At 39.4% G+C, this 13,796-nt stretch overlaps 1 pseudogene; it reads right to left on the reverse strand.

Annotated features, from left to right (window-relative positions):
* Window positions 1-4,836: 4,836 nt before the first annotated feature.
* Window positions 4,837-4,955, reverse strand: LOC120591863 (uncharacterized; annotated as a pseudogene).
* Between the last annotated feature and the right edge of the window lie 8,841 nt (window positions 4,956-13,796).

Here is a 13,796-nt window from a genome sequence, read left to right on the forward strand (position 1 = left end):
AGAGGAATGTAGGAGACAAGGAGGAAGGGAGGGAGTCAACAACTGCCTGAAAAAATAAAGAATGAACGAATGTGTAAATGAGGACCAAGTGATGGATGAATGAATGGATAAGGAAGTTAAATGAGTGAAGATATGAGAAAAAAGTGAACAGTCAATAAATAAATGGATACACCATGAGTGAGTGAGTGAGTGAATGAATGAATGAATGAATGAATAAACACAAGACAGTGCGTTAGCAGAGAATTACAGAGCCAGGAGGACAACCATCTCCCTGGCACTTCCAGCTCAGGGTCTGGCACAGAGCTGGGTGTGAAAGAGTTGGCAATAAAAACCTCGGTCTAAGCCTAGTAGTCCAAGTGTGTTTATCATCCCGATTTACAGAAAAGGAACCGAAGCCCGGAGGGGTGAGTGACTGGCTCAGGGTTACACAGACTCAAACCCAGTAGTCTAGCCCTGGTTCTATGAGGCTCTGAGTGATCACATGACGCACAGATGGCTGGACCAACGCCCTCAGCAGACCTTGGTAGGGTTCATCCCTGTGGCACCCTTATAGGGCGGAGGCCAGATTTGAGATCTTGCTCCTCGAAAGTAAAGGGCACCTTCCGGGACTTGCGGCTCCCTAAGTGAACTCAGACCAGGAGTGTCACCATATCTGACAGCAGAGGGCAGCAAAGCTCCACGCAGGCCCATCTGCAGGTCTCATGCCCTTGAGGCCCAGAGCTTGGCACCTAGGGATTATCTGCTCTGAAAGACACCAGTGCTTTGGAGTCTGGCAGGCCTGTTGCCCATGTCTGGTTCCACCTGGAGTGTGGACTGGGGAAGAATTTAAGCTTTTGAAGGCTGTTTCATTACACTTAAGGTGAGGACAAGCAAACTTACTCTTGATACATGCCTGTGGATAAAATGATGTGACTAATATACAGTGCCTGACATCCATTCTGTTACTTGACATTCTGGGAAAGACAAAATGATAGGGACACAACACAGATCAGCAGTTGCCAAAGGCCAAGGATAAAGTGACCACTTGTCTCAGTTTGGTCCCAGGACTGAGGGGTTTCCCAGGACATAAAACTTTCAGTGCTAAAACCAGGAGAGTCTCAGGCAAAGTGGGACAATTGGTCATTCAAGAGGGGTGGATACTCCTACCTCAATCCTTTGAGTTGTGATTGGTACTTAAGAAGCTAAAACAGCAAAAATGTTTACAACTATTCTGTAATTTGAGTTTCTCACTGAATTAGGGAGTCAGTGGTCTTTCCACGGTGGTCCTGCTATTGATGATGAGAAAACAGTTCCACCAATGAAAATAGAAACAAAGATGAAATACACTCACCTTGGAAAAAGTTTGTTAGTTTCCTATGAACACACATGTACCATAAAACCCAGCAATCTCACCTCCAGGTATTTACCCCAGAGAAATGAAAATATGCGTCTACTGAAAGACCCATATGAACACATAGAGCAGCTTAATTCATAATTGCCCAAACTGGAAGCAACCCAAATGTCCACCTAATTGTGATATATCCATACAGTGATACACTACTCAGCAATAAAAAGGAAGGAACTATTGATATTTGCAACCGCATGGATGATTCTCAAAAGCATTGTACTTAGTGAATGAAGCCAGATTCAAAAGGCTACAAACTGAATGATTCTGTTACTTGACATTCTGGGAAAGACAAAATGGTAGGGACAGAAAACAGATCAGCAGTTGCCAAGGGCCAAGGGAACTTTTTGAGTGACAGACATATATGTCTGGATTGTGGTGGTAGTTACATGAACATACACATTTGTCGAACTCGTTGAACTATATGCTTAAAAGGGGTGAATTTAATTGTATAAAAATTGGACCTCAACACACTTGACATAATAAACAAAGGTCCCCTTGCCATTGCAGGGAAGCCAACTCCCCATTGTCCGGTGACTTCGGGGAGCACTGCTAGTCTTTCACCCATTGTGCCTGCCTGAAGCACCTGTAAATCTGCACTGCCCTGCCCTGTCCAGCAATGGGCCAAGGGGTGGGGGACAGTGTTAGGCTTTCTGAAGCTCAGAGGCCAATGCGGATGAAACCTTCATACTTCTGCCTCTGGGCCCCACATACTCACAGGACAGGGTGTTGGCTGTTCTGGCAAGGCTGATCAGCACTCGTGTGCCAGAGCTCTAAAGCATACCTCATTGAGCAATGGTAGAAGGTACTTAGAGCTGCAACTGGCGCGACCCCCATCTTGAACTTGGACTCCCATGGTTGGGGGACTCTGTGGTCTGCTGGTTGAAAGACGCAGTAGGAGAGATGCATTACTCTGTCCGAGCTGGCCTATGATCTCTCATCCCCCAACACTGTCCACTCCACCTGTGCCTTGCACACCTTCCCAGGATGACCTCCCATGAATATGTGGACCACCCACAAATCTTCTGCTGAGTTCTACATGCATAAGCAGGTCACACTCAAAATGCCCCCAAGCCAATGATAATCAGAGTTGCTAACCTTGACGGGCACTTTTGATATGCCAGGCTCCTATGCATGATCTCATTTAAGTCTTGCAAGAACCTTATGAGATAGACACTCTTTTAAACTTTTATATCATGAAATAAAACATATATACAGAAAATATACATAAACAAAGCATAAAGCTCAATGAATGATCACAAGCAAACACTGTATAACACCATTCTGGTCAAGAATCAAGAACTGGAACATGGCCAGCCCTCACAGCCCACTCCTGACCCTCCAAATCACTACTCTGTGCCTTTCCTCCAGAGGTGACCACTCTCTTGGCTTGAATGGTAATTTCTTCCTTGTTTTTCTTTATGTTTTTACCGTCTAGCCATGCATCTCTAAAGCTCGTTTAGTTTATCCTGTTTTTGGAACTCAGCATACTTGGACTGAATCAGAATGCATTTTAAATAACTTCCTTCTACTTTGTGACTCATCTGTTTACTCTCTTACTAGTATCTGTTGTCATAAAGAAGCTCTTCATTTGAATGAAGTCAAATTTATCATCATTTCCTGTATTTAGGGCTTTTTGTGTCCTATTTCTAATAATTTTTTCTTACTCCAAGGTTATAAAGAAACTCTCCTATTTTATCTTTTAGATGCTCTATTGTCTTGCCTTTCACATGTAGATGTACAATTCACCTCCAATTGTTTTTGGGCTTTGGTGTAAAGTAGGGCCTAATTTTATTTTTTTCCATATTGATATCTAATTTCCCCAGAACCATTTATTGAAAAAATTGCCTTTCCTCACTGTTCTTGTGCTGCATTCCAAGTCTTCTCAATCCAACTTTTATTCTGGGCATTTCTAACAGCATCTTGCTTCAGGTGCACTGCACATCTTTTGCTTTATGCCCTGGGGTCCCGTGGTACTCACACATATCCAGAGCTGCACAGGCAAGGGAGTGAACATCACGTGTGGAGTGCTTAACCAATGGGAACAGGAATTGGTGGATAAGTGCTCCTCTCTCCCACTCCTTGGGTAGAAAATTCTGAAACATATTCTACATGGCATCTCAGAAGGTCTCAATTGGCTCGAGCCCTGAAATGTCCGTAGCAGTGACCAACTCAACAATTCCTTCTCTTATTGGCTTTTATATTTTCCCTGTTTCAATCTTCCTAGTCCCCGACTTTCTGTCCCCTTGAAATGACTTCCCCAAATAAACTACTCATGTTTCTGGAGAGAACCCAGGCTAAGATAGTTGGTACTGGAAGTGACCCAAGAAAGTAGACCCTGAGGATGCAATTATGGGATTAGATTATGCACTGGTCAGGCTGCAATTAGGATCCCTCTACTGGGAGTAAGTGGGTTGGTGATAACCCTTTGTACACAATAGCAACATGATTACTAATACTCTCTCCAATGATTGACTGAGTTGAGAATCTTGTAGAAGGTGATGCCCTGGCCTATGTGCATTGATGACACGTCAAAGGCATAGGGGTATGGGAATTGTAAGAATTGTGCAGTTGGCTGCTTTAACTGCTTTAGAAAGGAGAAAATGCAGGCTTGGTTTAGCCAACCATCAGCTCAAGGCAGGCTATGAAAGTTAAATGGCATTCAAGGTGGCAATTACCACAGAGGAGGCATGCAATACCAGATAGACAAGATGGCTTGTCTAATGGAGGTTATCCAGCCTCTGTCCTAAACCACTGCTGTGATTGCGTAGATGGTCCATGAACAGAGAGTAGCCATATGCAGGGCCGAGGCACAATCTTTGTCTTTTAATTGGAGATTAAACTTACTTAATATAAATTTATAGATTTAAAAAAATTATTATTTTACAATGTATGTACTTTTACACTTGTAATTCTGTTTTTTTTTTTTTATTTAACCTCTTTTCTTCCCTACTTTTTGATTGTTTAGGTATTTTTACTTAATTTTTCCTCCTCGGTTAGTCTCAAATTTATACACACTTTATTGTTCTTTAAGGATTGTCCTAGAGATTGTAATATATAACAGACTTAGCAAAGTCTAAACTTAAATTGTAGTTTTACCTTCTTTAGGACAATACAATGACCTTAGGACACCTTAAATTTTTGTGAATTTTGCATACAATTTCATATATGTTAGAGGGTATATTATGGTTTATGATATACCTCTATATATTGTATTCTCCATATATTGTACCTTCGCTTTTGTATTTTCTGTACTTTTGTTTCTCTATGTTTCATTCTGTACATTGTCTTCTGATGTTTTTTAGTTGACCAATACTCTCTTCATAAATATATATAATTTGTTATGAAATCCATCCATGGAATTCTTAATTTAAGTTATTGTATTTTTTAGTTCTAAGTTTTCTGTTTGGTTCTTTTTCAGGTTTTCTATGTCTTTTTTTTTTTTTTTTTAATGCCTACAGCACTTGGTCTTCCTAGGTGGTCTCCCATCCAAGTACTAACCAGGCCTGACCCTGCTTAGCTTCCGAGATCAGATGAGATCAGGCACGTTTAGGGTGGCATGTCCATAGACTGCTATGTCCTTTTTATGATGTCCAGTTCTCTGCTGAAGCTCTTGATTTCATCTTACATTGCATATTAAAAAAAATGTTTTTTGTGCTGATAATTCCAATATCTGAAGTCCCTAAGAATCTGTTTCTATTATATGTTGTTTCTTCTGGACTTCCTCCGTGATATCTTGTCTTCTAGTATGCCTGGTTATTTTTAAATGGATATTTAAGTTTATGTTAACTACCTCCAGACAGGATTTAAATTTGCTTCTGTCAGGATACACATTGCTAGTGCCTGAGAGTTCTAGTAGTTCCTGATTATTATAATTCAATTTCAGAAATTAAGATCATTGGAAGCTAGACTTCAGTCTGTATGAGATCATTTATTTCTGGTTTACTCTGACTCTTAGGATGTAGCCTTTTGTGGTTTTCACTTCAAAGCACAGAGACTTTAATAGCAACTCTGGCAGTTCCTGTATTCAAATAATTGTTCCCTAGCCCAACAGAGAGCTGTCAAAAAGCTCCTCAGATTCTCAGACATTTATCCTTTTCTTCCAAATTGGCAGACAACTCTAGGAAAATGTGGCCTGAAATGTTGGGCTCACTCTGGATTTCTGATGTCTTCCAGACCTTTGCCTCATAATTCTTCTCTACTTCTTTAATACTCCAATGCTTCGAGCAGATGTTAAGTATATACATTTTGGTCAGCTTCTTCACTGGGTAGGTTGGTTGGAGGTAATGTCTCATTACCAGGGATGAAATCTTAGTAGTAGATACTATCTTTTTATCCCCATTTTTCAGATAAAGAAACCAGGCTCAAAGAAGTTAAGCAACTTGCGCAAGGACACATTTTAGAACATGACGGGGCTGGGATAATGACACAGAGTCTGACCCTAAAGCCTATGTTCTTAATTGTTATGCTATAATGCCACTAGGCAGACCAACTCCTTGGTTAAACTTCTTGATGCATTGGGCTCTGCTTCTTCCCTGCAGCTTGCCTCACCTCTTCCCTCTCTATTACTCAGGGCCCGCAGAGAACCCAGCCATGCCTGTTTGGCTAGTCCGTTAGCCTCATTTCACTTCATGCAGGCCTCTACCCTGGGGCAGGGCAGAACTATGTACAGAAAAGAAGTTCAGTTACAATTAGAGTATGATGAGATGGGGGCAGGCTTAGACATTGCCTCCCCTTACTGGGGCTCTGCATAGCAGCTGAGTTTGCATGAGCTTTATTTGGAAGTCGTCCACCCTTTGCTGACTCATATGCAGCTTGGGTCAACTCACACTCTGTAATTGCTTCTATTTCTCTTGAAGCTGCTGCAGAGTGGGAGGGGGCCATGTGTGGGACCTGTTAATTCTCCTTGTTGAATTTCTTTGTTAGGACACCTCTGTCTCACTGGCTGGTCCAGATAAGCTTGGACCAGGAATGTGACTCACTCCTCTTCAACTCCCTGGCAGCCCCAGTGTGATCATCAGGGCCTGCATCATTGTCTTTAAGGACCTTCCATCCAACTTCATAAGGAAGAGAAGCCATCAGTCATGAAGGTTGCTTATTCTTCTTCATCTTTCCCCTCCAATAGTTGACATTTCACCCCCACTTCCATCCTGTCTCACAGCTATAAAGACCACAAGCTTTGGAAGTATAGCGACTTTGGTTTAAATCTTGGATCTGCCATTGACAGGTTATTTGACCTTGAGTGAGTCATCAATCATTTTAGGCCTTATTTCTGTACCTCCAAAATGTGGATAATCACACTTATCTCATGGAATGGTTGTAAGGGCCAATTAAGATCAAATGTGTGAATAGGACACAAGCTAGAATTCATCAAATGAAGGCTGGTATGTAACCATCACCTTTGCATGGCCAATCCTACCACCTGGACTCTGCAACCTATTTCTCAAGACCCTCTAGAAGTGGCTCTACCAGTGATTTTTCTGGTATTCTCACTCTCTTCTTTAACATATAGCCATGCTCTATCTTCCTAGACTCTACATCCTTCTCTAGATACTCTCCTTACCTTCACCAACAAATTTCTGCTTTAAAAAGTTTTAAATTATAGATATAAAAATAATCTTGAGAGACCACAAAGTAATTCCCATGTTCCCATCACCTAGCTTCAACAAGTATCAACATTTTTTTTTGTTCTGCCCTCCCACCCCTGCCCCTCTGAAGTACCGTGAAGCGAATTCCAGATATCATATTGTTTCATCTGTAAATACTTTTGGATGCATTCCTAACAAATAAGAACCTTAAAAATACATAATACTACCTAACAAAATTAACAATTCCTTAGTATCAATCATCTAATACCCAGTCAATGTTTTAATTTTCCCAATTGTCTCGAAAAATTATTTTACAGATGGATTATGACATTTTAGTTTTAAAGTCTTATCTATATGAGTTCCCCTCCTTTCTTTTTTATGACAATTGTTTATTGAAGAAATACAATATTTTTTTCCTATAGAATTTCTCAGTTCTGGATTTGGCCAAATGCAATTTTTAATATCTTTGATGTGTTCATCTTTCCCCTTATTATTATTAACTTTTTCATAAACTCATAGTTGATCTAGATACTTGATTAAATTCAGGTTCAATTTTTTTTTCTTTTTTTGTATCATAAGAGGTGCAGTCTTCTTTCCATCATCTCACCTGAGTGTCCCCATTGTGACTGGTTGTCCTGCTTTTAGGCATGTTAGGATTGAAGGGGTTAGAAGTTGGCAGTCAAATCCATCAATTATAAAGCTCCAAAGACTTTACCTAATGGTTTTTGTAGCCTGTACTGGTTGTTCCTGGATCCATTATTTCACTGAATGTTACAAAATGTTGAATTTCTAATTTTATTATTCCTTATACATTTATTGGCTGATATTTTTCTCTAAAATTGCCCATTTGGTTATCCTGTATAGAAGATGTTATTGATGCCACAACTCATATCTTTTGGCAAACTTTTGAGTTCACCATATACACTGGGAGTTGCTCAGAAGCGCCCATGTCTTTCTGATTGCCTAGATATAGCATCTCAGTTGCTGAGAATCTTATTTATGTTATAGCTTTAGATCTTGAAAGATATGGGGGTAATGGCAATTATATGAATTGTGGGTTGGCCAACTTTTCTTTTCTGTCCTAAAAAACTTGAAGAAAGAGAATAACAAGCTCAGAGTAGTCCATGAACTCCAACACCCTAAGAATGCCTACATTGCAGCACCTAAGAAAACTCTCATCTTCAGTAGCCAAAGAAAAGTCTATGCCGAAAATCAAACCTAGTAGAAGAGAGAGATGTCACCAAAGTAATATTTGAAGAGATAATGGCTGTAAAATTTCTAAAATTTATGAAATACACGAATCCACGTATTGGAGAAGCTCAGTAAACCCTAAACAGGATAAATACAAAGAAAACCATACCTAAGCATACCAGAGTCAAACTTCTGAAAACCAAACAAATAAAGAGAAAAATCTAAAACAGGTAGAGGGGAAAAAATACATATTAAATTCAGGGGAACAATGGAATAATGGTTTACTTCTTAAAGTTAATTATAGAAATCAGAAAACATGAAATGACATGTTTAAAGAGATAAAAGGAGAAAACTCTGCTAATCTAGCAGTCTGTGCCCAGTGAAAATCTTCAAAAATTAAGGCCAAAATTACTAGACTAACAAAAGCTGAGAGACTTTGTCTCCAGCAGACCTGCACTATGAGACCCCCAGTCCAAAGGAAAATAATCGCAAATACTCGCTTGGACCTTCAGGAAGGAAGAAAGAAATCTGAAATGGGTAAATAAATGGAAAAATTAAAAAGATGTGGAAAGCAGCGTGGTCGTTTCTCAGAAAAATTGAACATAGAATTACTGTATGATCCAATTACTGTAATTCAACTTCTGGGTGTATACCTAAAATAATTGAAAGCAGGGACTTGGACAGACATTTGAACACCAATGTTCATAGCAGCGATTATTCATGAGTCAAAAGGTGGAAACGACTCAAATGTCCATCAACAGATAAGTGGATATATACATACAGTGTTATATACATACAGTGAAATATTATTCAGCTTTAAACAGGAAGGTTTACAACAAAGTGGATAAATCTTAAAGACACTATACTAAATGAAATAAAGCAGAAACGAAAGACAAATGTGGCACAATTCCACTTATGTAAGGTATCTAGTGCAGTCAAATTCATAGAGACAGACAGCAGAATGGTGGTTGCCAGGAGCTGAGGGAATTGGGGATGTGTGTGCGTGAGGAGGGAATGGAGAGTTAATGTTAAATGGGTAGAGAGTTCCAGTTTGGGAAGATGAAAAAGTTTTGGAAATTGATGGTGGTGATGGTTGCACAAGAAAGTCAACGTACTTAACGCCTCTAAACTGTACGCTTAAAATGGTTAATAGGGTAAATCTTATATTTTGTATATTTTGCCACAATAAAAATATTAAAACGACTGTTAGTTGTTTAAGGAGATAATGATAACAGTGTATACTGAGGTTTCTAACATGTGTAGAAATAAATCATGTGATGACACAAAGGATCGGGGGGAAAAGGTGTAAATGAAATTATTCTAAAGTTCTTATATTTTTCCTGAAGTGGTAAAATACTAATTCAAAGTAGATTGTAAGGCATATTATCATCTCTAGATTAACCAAAAGAAAAAATATAAAAAGTTATAACCAAAATGCCACAGAGGAAATAAGTAGGATGACAAAAATAATACTTGATTCATCCAAAAGATTAAAGGAAAGGAAGAACAAAAAACAAATGGAACAAATGGAAAACAGGTAGCAAGATGATAGACAAGCACATTAAATTTAGTGTCCTAAACACTCCAATCTCCAAGAGACAGAAATTGTCTGATTGGATTAAAAAATACAATAGAAATATAGTCAATAATGTTATAATAACTATGTATGGCGTCGGATGGGTACTAGACTTATTGGGGTGATCACTTTGTAAGGTATATAAATGTCTAATCGCTATATTGTACACCTGAAACTAATATAATATTGTATTTTAACTGTAACTGAAAAACAAAAAAAATTACTAAGCAAATTAATACAATAAAAATCATAAAAAAGGGTGAAAAATGAGAACAGAAACCAACAACAAACTAATTATATTCTTTTTACAAGTGACACACTTTAGGTATAAGGACAGAGATTGAAAATATAAAGATCTAAAAATGTATACCCTACGAATACCAAGTCTAAGAAAGCTAGAGTGGCTATATTAATAACAAAGTTATTAATACAGGCCTGTTCTACCCAGTGCTCTAGAGTGTGCCTAGAAGGATTAAACCCCAGTTACCCATGACAACAATCTGGTCTCTAATGCACTCTTCATTGGCTTTTCTCCCTCCTCTGTCTCACTTTTCCCATCTATTCACTTGTGCTTCCTGGGATTACCTCCCAAATAAACTACCTGCCACTCAAGCTCTTATTAAAAGATCTGCTTTTGGAACCCAAACTAAGACTCTCTGAAAGAGAGTTTGAACACAGAAGGCAACATAAACGCATTATTCTTTCCCTTTATTTACCCATTTTCAAATAATGAGTTGGTGCTCCAAAGGTGACCAGTGAATTCTTTTTCTTTAGTGTCATTATTAATTAATGAACTTGAATACATTTTATATTTTTAAATAAACTCGATTTATCAGAACTGTTTCAGTTTTACAAAAAATTGCAAAGATAGTACAGAGTTGCCGTATACCATGCATCCAATTTCCCCTATTATTTATGTCTTACATTAGTGTGGTATATTGTTCTAATGAATCAACCAATATTGAGATGTCTTTATTTACTAAAATTCATACTTTATTCCGCTTTCCTTAGTTTTTACCTAATGCCCTTTTTCTGTTCCAGGAGCCCATCTAGGGTGCCACACTACATTTCACTGTCATGTCTCCTTAGGCTCCTGTTGGCTTTGACAGTTTCTCAGACTTTCCTTGTTTTTGATGACCGTGACAGTTTTGAGTCCTGGTCAGATACTTTGTAGAATGTCCCCTATTGTGATTTGTGTCTGATGTTTCCCTCTTAATTAGACCGGAGTGATATTTGAAGTGTTATAATTTATTGCAGCCATTTTTCAGGTCGTTGCAGTTTTGGTCAGTAGAAGCCTCTGTATGCTGGCTCCTGTGTCCTTTTGAAAAGACCCTACTAGTCTTTAATTCTATCTTTGCTTTATGACATAAGATTTTTCTAGGTTTATCTTCTATGTTATCTCCCACAAACCTGGAATCAGCCATTTCTCCCCAAGTCCCTAGTTCCTTTTAGTGGGAAATGGTATTTGGAGATCATAGGCAGCAGAATGCTATTGTTATTTAGTTGTTGTTATAGTTTTCGAAACTTTTCAGGGGGCAGAACTAGGAAATGAGTATTTTGTGGTATTTTTCTTTTTCATGGCTTGCCGGGGAAATGGAAAACAGACTCAAACTGGTAGCTCGAGGTGCTTGCTGAAGGAGCCTTGTTACTCTCAGTTCGTATAGGAAGCACTCTTAAATCAATGTTGATCAAACTTCCACTGTGCCCTAACTCAAGCCACCTCTAGAGACAAGGTTCCTCTGAGGTTGGCAATGAGTGTGATTGATGGAGTTCCAGAGAATCTAGTTTCAGATGAAACACAATTCTGAATCAAGATTACTGTGTACAACAGAACAGAACAAAACAAAACTTCTGTGCTTCATCTGAGAAAATACACTTTCTGAAACATTTAACATCATTTTTCTCTCTCAAGGAGGAGTTCTAGTAGATCTGATAGCAAAGAGCTGAATGATAAAAACTTACCTGGTGGGCAATCTTTTTCCTGTCTTGGAATGAAAACTTAGTTTTTTATTTTTTTATTTTTTAGGCAAGGCAACTCTGGTTTTCCCCACAAATTGCAAGGACCTTGTCAGCTTACAATTCTTTATTTTTTATTTTTTACACTTACAGCACCTGATCATCCTAGGTGGTCTTGGGATGAAAACTTAGACAGGTGCCATTGTCCTTCTGTTTGCCCCTAAAGGGTCCTCTTGTCACTGTAAGTCACTAAACGCAGTCTCAATTCAGACAGAGTTGAGACTCATCCTCAGACTCACTGAGGGGTATCAAACAAGGCTGACAGATTTGGCTGATAAAGAAAACACAAGATCTTTTTAGATTCAGACAGTTTATCATTTACATAGAGAGAAAAAGCAAGATCAGCAATGATATCAGCAGCCAGTGACCCTTGCTCAACAGGATGACATCAAAACATAAGATGACAGTGCAATAGGAGGGGTAGGGCACCCTTCTGCTGAGAAGCCAATTTCATGCTACAGCCCAGCAGTTCGATTGCCTGCAGCTGCACACTAAGACAGGTGAGGCAGAAAACCTTAGACCATATTAAAACTCAGCAAGAGATGAGAAATGCCTCAGGACAGCTTTCATGGAAGACAGGGATGCAGCTCCTCACAATCTTTCTATGTGCTCATGTCCTGGGAGGGCCACAGGGCATTTTGCCAAGGTTTAGGTCAGCTGTGGTTAAGCCTTGCCTACATGGCCCATGTAGAGACATGCATGGTTGCCAGGGCACTATGACGGAGCTATCTCCTTCCAAGTGTTAAGACTTCTCTTCCAACCCAGCTCAGGTTGGTGGCAGGAGAGAGCCTTCAGTCCAGGAAGGAGACTGTGGATGGATTCTGCCCAATCTCCTTCCTTATATCCTTCCCCACATACCAGCTACTGTTTTGACCCCAAAAAGATAGGAGGTAGGAGACATAAGGCAAGGAGATGGTTCTTCCGTGGCTGGATGCCTTGGCATTTTGTGAGCTTGGTTAAAGTCTAGAGCTGACTCCTTCTCCTGTATGTACTTTCTTGATTCCTTCAGAGTATTCAATACTGGGTCTCTCTGAGGCACTTCCTGTGATGTGATCCACAGGAAGTACTCATGTCTGTCTTCTCTCAGAAATTCCAGAAGAGCTGCCTCCTCGATCCTGAAGCCACAGACTGCTTTAGCTTTTTCAGACATGAGAAGAACAGTCCACTCTTCCTCAACTTCAGGAAGCATGTGGAGAGCACCACTGTCAACCCTGCATCCTTGGGAGGAGCTTAGCGCAATTCTAGCTCCCATTCCCTGTCTCTTCTCTCTCAACTCTTCCATATACTTGATGGGGAAGCAGACTCAGGAGACACAAAATCGGCCCACGACTGTTTCCTTTGTAAATCCTGCAGCTGATGATCTGTCTCTGGCATTTCATATCTATCACCATTTTGAGTCTCGGAGGAAATTTTTAACATCACGGCGCTCACGTCCTAAGATATTTGTCCCTTTTGAGTATCATAGACTCACAGTCTTTTACAAACTCAACTTATTCCATTGACCATAGTTTTAAATTTGTTTTTGATGTGCAATTGCCACTCTTTGGCCAGTAGCTATCCCTTTAAACTGGCTCTTCGTTCTTTGTGATGATGTATTTCCAGTTAGCCTTGAAAACATTCTTACTTTCTGACAGCAGGATGTTTTAGGCCTAGTTTGAGGTTTTCTGCTTCAAACATGGAATCAGCTACTGTTTCCAAGGAGCCTTGCCCTGTGTATTCAAACACTGTATTAGAGGCCAAAATTTGGGCGATAAAAATGCAGATTTCTATGGTTTCACATTAGTACTGGGGGCATTGCAGGATGACAGAACAAAGAAATTACCCTTTGTTGAAAAACAAAAAAGATAATGACTTTATGTGGCTATTTTAAACTTAGTTATAATTTTCTAAGCCCTTTCTTCTGTTGATTATGATGTGTCCTGATATACTCTTCTTCATGTTTCCTGCACTTAGGATTTATTGAGTTTCTTGGATCTGTAGGTTTACAGTTGGCATCAAATTTGGAAAAATTTTGGTCATTATTTTTTCGAAATTTTAGTTC

Source organism: Pteropus medius, unplaced genomic scaffold (assembly GCF_902729225.1).
Source record: "Pteropus medius unplaced genomic scaffold, Ma_sr-lr_union100, whole genome shotgun sequence".
Lineage (NCBI taxonomy): Eukaryota > Metazoa > Chordata > Mammalia > Chiroptera > Pteropodidae > Pteropus > Pteropus medius.